The 6,000-nt window shown below is 39.9% G+C and overlaps 1 long non-coding RNA gene across 1 annotated transcript in view; it reads right to left on the minus strand.

Annotated features, from left to right (window-relative positions):
- Positions 1-5,772, minus strand: part of LOC138166455 (uncharacterized) — a 36,332-nt gene extending 30,560 nt beyond the window's left edge. Inside the window, exon 1 of the long non-coding RNA XR_011169601.1 lies at positions 5,217-5,772. This is a non-coding gene — a long non-coding RNA (uncharacterized lncRNA). The remainder of the gene's footprint in view (positions 1-5,216) is intronic.
- Positions 5,773-6,000: the final 228 nt, after the last annotated feature.

A 6,000-nucleotide genomic window follows, 5' to 3' on the forward strand; every position in this document is an offset into this window, starting at 1 on the left:
CATTGGGGTGATCTACTGTTTCCTTGTTCCAGTACTCGAGGTATATTGCCTCATTTAGATTGTAGACCTAACTTCCAGCCAATGGAAGAAAAGGGTCAGGAGGGGAGTGGGGGAGAATTCTGCATTAGGGCTTTAAAACTTCACCATTTCCTTTTGTAAATTGCTTCTCCTCCCTGACCATTTGTCAGGAGGGTGGCCCTTTGTTGAGATCATAAATAAACCATTCTTTTATGCTTACCTTGAGAAACCTGAGTATTATTTGGGTAAGGATTTCTGTTGCTCAAAGTTTTGGGGTGCACACAATCCTATAGGTAACAAGGTACCATTGAATCTTTTCGATTAAGGGTCAAACTAGTCTCTACTGAATATTAATTTGACAGCTATATCAAAGAAAGATTAGAAAGGAAAGAGACCAAGAGCATGATTTCTCATCTATGCTTTTGATTCTCTCTGGCCTTTACCACTATCACTCAGACTACATCTTACCTAAGAAGTTCCTTTAATACTGGGACCTTTCTCACCCTGGAACATCCTTCTTCCATGCCATCCCCATTCTCCCACTGGTAAGTTCCTTCTGGAGGTCTCCACTTTAAGAATAGACTCAGGATAGCCATGCTTCTTTCCCCTTCCAACTGTGCTTCTCATTCTCTAAACTTTGGCACCGTGATCCAGCATGGGTGTCTTCTACCACCCTACCACCCTGACGAGATTTATTTTACACATTGTCTTCCCTCATTTAATTAAGGCCCTTGAAGTCAGGAGGCACTGTTTTTCTTTTGCTTGCCTTTGTATTCCTCTGATTTAGAGTAGTCTGGCACCTAGTACTCCTTCATAAATGCTTGTGACCTGCCTGCCTGTAGCTAGAGAGACCCACAAGGTCTCAACAAACTGTTGCAATTTCCCAGGTGAAGGAAGATGAAGGTTTTAAGCAAGATAATGGCTAAGTAGAGAACAGGAAATGAATATGAGAGATGTAAATGGAGAGGGAAGTCATAAAAATTAGAAACTGAATAGATGTAGGGATTGAGGTAGAAGCAAAAGGATGATTTCCTGGTTTCAAACCTAGGTGGCCTGAGGAATGATGATGTCCTCAGCAAAAAGAATTAGGACAAAGGATAGAATTAGGTGGGGGTGGAATGAGTTCCTTCTTTCAAATCTTTAATTTGGGTGTTTAAAAGACATAGAAATAGCTAGCTAGCTATGTGTCACTATGTAACCCATGTTTAGGAGACACAATAAGGTGATGTATACTTTTGTGATACAGCTACATAAGGCTGATAACTGAAGCCATAAGAGTTGATGACATCAATAACGTGAATGCAGAGATAAAACAGAAGGATCGGGACAGAACCTTGGGAACATCATGGGTGAAAAATGGATAATGATATAGTAAAGGGTATTGAAAAGGAAGAGTCAAACAGAGGAAGAGAGAGAGAGAGAGAGAGAGAGAGAGAGAGAGAGAGAGAGAGATTCAATAGGAAGAGTATTTGACATTGGCAAAACATGTGAAGGCTTACAGAAAAAAATGTCCTAGAGGATTGTAACAAGATGCATGAGTAAGAGATCTTGCTTCTTTTGGAGGATGAAATTTTGATATTTTCATCAAAACCCATAATACAATTAGATCCCCTCATTGAGATGATTTATAATTTAGATTTAAGACTTCCACCTCTAAATCCATAATTCATTAACTCTTGGGATTGGGAAGTATGTCAGAGATCTTAATGGTTCAGCTCTATCATTTGATGGGTTGTGAAAGCCAACAAATTACAAAGGGGTAATAACTTTGCCAGAATTATATGCGTAGTGAGTACTAGTGGCTTAGGACTGAGATGTGGGTGCTCTCATTCTGACTGCACTCTACTTTTCACTAATCTCTTGCTTCTTTTTAAAGTCAGACACATGGACACAAAAATACAGGTTTTCACATGGGTCTTCACTATTGTTTCATCTTTCCTGAATGGTCTCAATGTGACAGATGTAACACAAAATAATTTGTATAGAAAAGTGACCTGAATTCTCAAAATTTCCCTTTTTAGGGTTCCAACTTCCATAGAGGGGAAGGTACACACTCATACACAGGTATATAGGTGCCCATATCATCTCTCTTTTCTGATTCGGCAATTTGTGGACACAGAAAAGAAATAAGATCTGGAGTTACACATTGCTCCTTTGTGTGATATGGTACTGATGGGGGTGGGGATCCCAATAGGTTCAGCAGGAATTCTGATCTTATCTAAGACCAGAAAACCTGCAATATCTTCTGGAAAGAATTCAAGGTCTCAGGCTTAATTGGAGTGAGAGTTGTGGAAGTTTATTGTTACGCTTCCAAGAGAAGCAGGCAAGAGTCCTTTAGGGGACCTGCAAGTGAGAGGGGTGCATGCTTTTACCTTTAAAGGGTAGGGCTGCCATTGTCAGAGCTGACCAGATGGGAGGGGCCTCAGTGCATAGACAAAGGTCAGAGCTGACCAAGAGGAGCATGTGAATAGATAGTTTAGATAGGATTTGGGCCAGGTTGGTAAGGAGACAAAAGGCAAGGATAAAGGAGCATGTGGGCCAGGCCCAGAAGAAATGAAGAGATTAAGTAAGAACAAAGGGGTCACAGGGTGTTGCCTAGGTGGAGTGTGGGATAGGGAGAAGGGGCAGAGCTCAAGGGTGGGAAAGGACAAATTGCAGTTACAACTTCACAGACTGGTTTTACAAGTTGGTTTCACAAATTGACATAGACTCCAGGTACCATCATTCCCCCCTTAAACAGATGGGGCCCAAATTCATTTGGGGCAGGGGCGACAGTCTCATCTTGAACTGCTTCCAGCTGGGAAGGGATGTAGAGCTGTCCCTGCCTCTCAGGGTCCCATCATTCAAGGGGTGGGGTTGGTGGCCAATGTCCAGAATTTGGCCGACACCAGATCCAAGGGGTGAGGGGTAGTGACTTCAGGTAAAGGTTGATATCCAGCCTGAGCAATCAACTGCAGATGGAAAGCACTGAGCCTAGAAGAGACAAACTTAGCAAGGATGTTAAGCAGACAAGGACCAGGAAAGGGGCAAGTATAGGGAAAAGCCAGGACCACCATGAGGAAGAGGAGGAACCTGGTGCACTAAGGGCTTCATGCAATTCTTCCATCCAATTGGCCTTTTCCAGTATATTTTTGGTGTGGAGTTCTACCTGTCGGGAATTATTGATATACATGCAGCAGGAGGTGTTAGCTAGGGCACAAACACCCCCACTAGAGGCCAGCAGATAATCTAAGGCTATGATTTTAGAACACTGTCCGAAAAACCCCGTTTAACTCGTTTTAAAGGAGAAGTGCTGGGTTTAGTGATGTTATAAATAGTCAGAGGGGGTTCGAGAAATCCCAGGGAGCACAAACCTCATCCCTAGAATTCACATCTTCTTGCCCACCCATCCCACAAAAGAAAGGAATATCCTTGGGGAGCACAAATGGGGGCCCGTTTGTAGTAGGCCTTGAACATGGAGGTTCCATGGGTTATTTAGATTGCATGACAATGTTCCTGGCAGAAGAGTCACCTGCCAGTGAAGGGTGCTGAGCCTAAAAAGACACAAATCTAGCAAAAAGATTAAATAAACAAGGGCCAAAAAGTAGTAAGAGAAAATTGACCAGAAGTGGGGTGAGTATGGGCTAGTATAACCCATTACTCAGACTATTTCACTGTCCTTTATATTTTCCCATAGACAAGATATAGTAGGCCTTTTAAAATCCCACTAGAGATTTAAAATTTTTTCTAAAAGTATTTTCCCTGCTTTTAAAACAGTTCAAGATTCATAAAACTTTTAGAATGATCTTAAGCAGCCTGCATAACTTTCTGCACATGTTCTAATCCTAGATGAAAATAATATTAGATTTTCCAGTAGGCTAACATGAAAGAGCTCACATCTTTTACTGACTCGTGCTCTGATCATAGAAACCTGCTATAGAAGGAAAAAACAGGGACCTGTGACATTCCAAATGACAGGAGAAAACATCCTTGCTTCTGTTTAAATTCAGGTTAGTTACAGATATTCAACCATGCAGTATCCATTCCACCTCAATGTTAGACTCAGGAACAGGTGGGGAACATTCCTTTTAAAAGGAACCCCGTAGGTAAACTGAGCCAGGAGGGATCCCATCCCAGATGGAGGCTAAGATTGTCCCTCCAGCCTTTACCAAATGCAGGCTTCCACCTGTCCACAGTACAGGCTCTGAGTAGCTTGTGGCATTTTCTCAGATACTGATTTAATGCAGATAACTATGCCCAAATTCGAACTCAAAATAAAATTTAGTTATTGTCCCAAATGCCTTTTACCTTAAACAACAAGGCTCAACAATCACAGCTTAGAGCCATTTATAATTATTTCTATTCTCTTGTAGCTGCCATAAGCAATAAAGATTTATCAGGTCCCACAACTGTAAGGAATTCCATTTACCATCTTTCCTTCTGAAATCTAGAAGCCAATTGACAAAAATCCTTTTTAATCCTTGCACCTTTTTAGCAAGTTAGGTTCATTTAAAAACTACATGACTAAAACTGTTCCTTTCCCCATGACCTTGCTTAACAGAGATAGTTTCCAGGGGATTTGGCAGTTTTTCTTCCCTTTTAAATTGACAGACTTGGAAGCTTAAGATTTTCCCAAATTACAATACTCCAAAACTAGATAGTACAGATGTTTACCAGTAATGATATCATCTTAAATTTGAACGTTGAAATAAAAACAAATGAATTACCAATCTGATGACCTTAAAACTCCACATGAAGTTATACTAAACTAAAATCTTTTTTTTGTGCCATACAACCAATCAACTTAATAATCATTGCATATTTCCAGAATCGCCAAAAAGTTAAATGGACAATCAGCTATCACAGTAAATATCAGGAGTATTATTACCACTGGTTTGTATCCCAAATATAAGAGCTTTAAACCATCAGATATTATAACATAAAAAAATCCAATTCACATGAAATAAACATTATAACATAGGGTTAGCAAAACTGATAAAGTAACATAGATAGTTTTACACAACTTTTTCTCCATCTTTTAGTTTCAACAAAATTCAGATTGAAAACTGCTTTTTGTCACTCAATTTTTACAGTATAAGAGGACTTAACAATTTAGGTTTTACAATTTAGAGATACCATAATAGAACAATGACATTATGACATTAATTGCATTTCCAATTCATCACATGACAAAATTATTGATAAAAAATTAGGCTTACCAAGTACAGAGGCTTTTCTCCTCTCCCCACAGTTGCAAAGCTTGGTTGCGGTCCCTGGGGTTTTGATATAGTTGCTATGCCTCCCCCCAATATGTTTTTAGCTGTTCCAACTTTTACTCCAATAGATTTTATGTGTCCACTCCTTAGAAACTTCTTTGAAAGTGATAGCTTTGACTTCCCTAGCAAGGGGAGAGGGAGTGGCGCCTACTCCTTTATCCCAGTTCTAGAGAACCCAAAAACCTCACCTTATGCATCAAATTTTAGAAAATATTCCAATTTGCCTAAATGCCAAATATTAAAATGAATTCCAACTTTTCTTTAGCATCAAATTAGGAGTGACACTTTTCAAAAATGACCAGAATGCATTCAGTTGCCTTTTAGTTGTATTCTGTTACACAAAACTTTCCTGTTTTAGGTGAGGCAGGAAATAGTTAAATGTTAGTCTACCTGCCTCTTTGTTCTGAGGGAGAAGATTCCCTCCCTTTCTTATCACTTTCTCCTCACTCCACTTGGCCAGAGTGGAATGAAGAGGAGATTTTCAAACTTTTAAAGATCTTAAAACTTCTGTTCACAAACAAGACAATATTTTGCTCTTTTTCTCTCCCTTTCTAGCCTGCATTTAGCAGCAGGGGAAAGGAGAAGGAGGGAAAGAGATACAGCATTTCAAAAGAATGTCCTGCAGTTGCAGTTTAAAGCTTAGAAGATGTCAGATCACTCACACACACTCATTCAAACAGAGAGAGAGAGAGAGAGAGAGAGAGAGAGAGAGAGAGAGACAGAGAGA

This window comes from Petaurus breviceps, unplaced genomic scaffold (genome assembly GCF_028583685.1).
Source record: "Petaurus breviceps papuanus isolate PSGF00001 unplaced genomic scaffold, PetGlider_PUasm1.0 224, whole genome shotgun sequence".
NCBI lineage: Eukaryota > Metazoa > Chordata > Mammalia > Diprotodontia > Petauridae > Petaurus > Petaurus breviceps.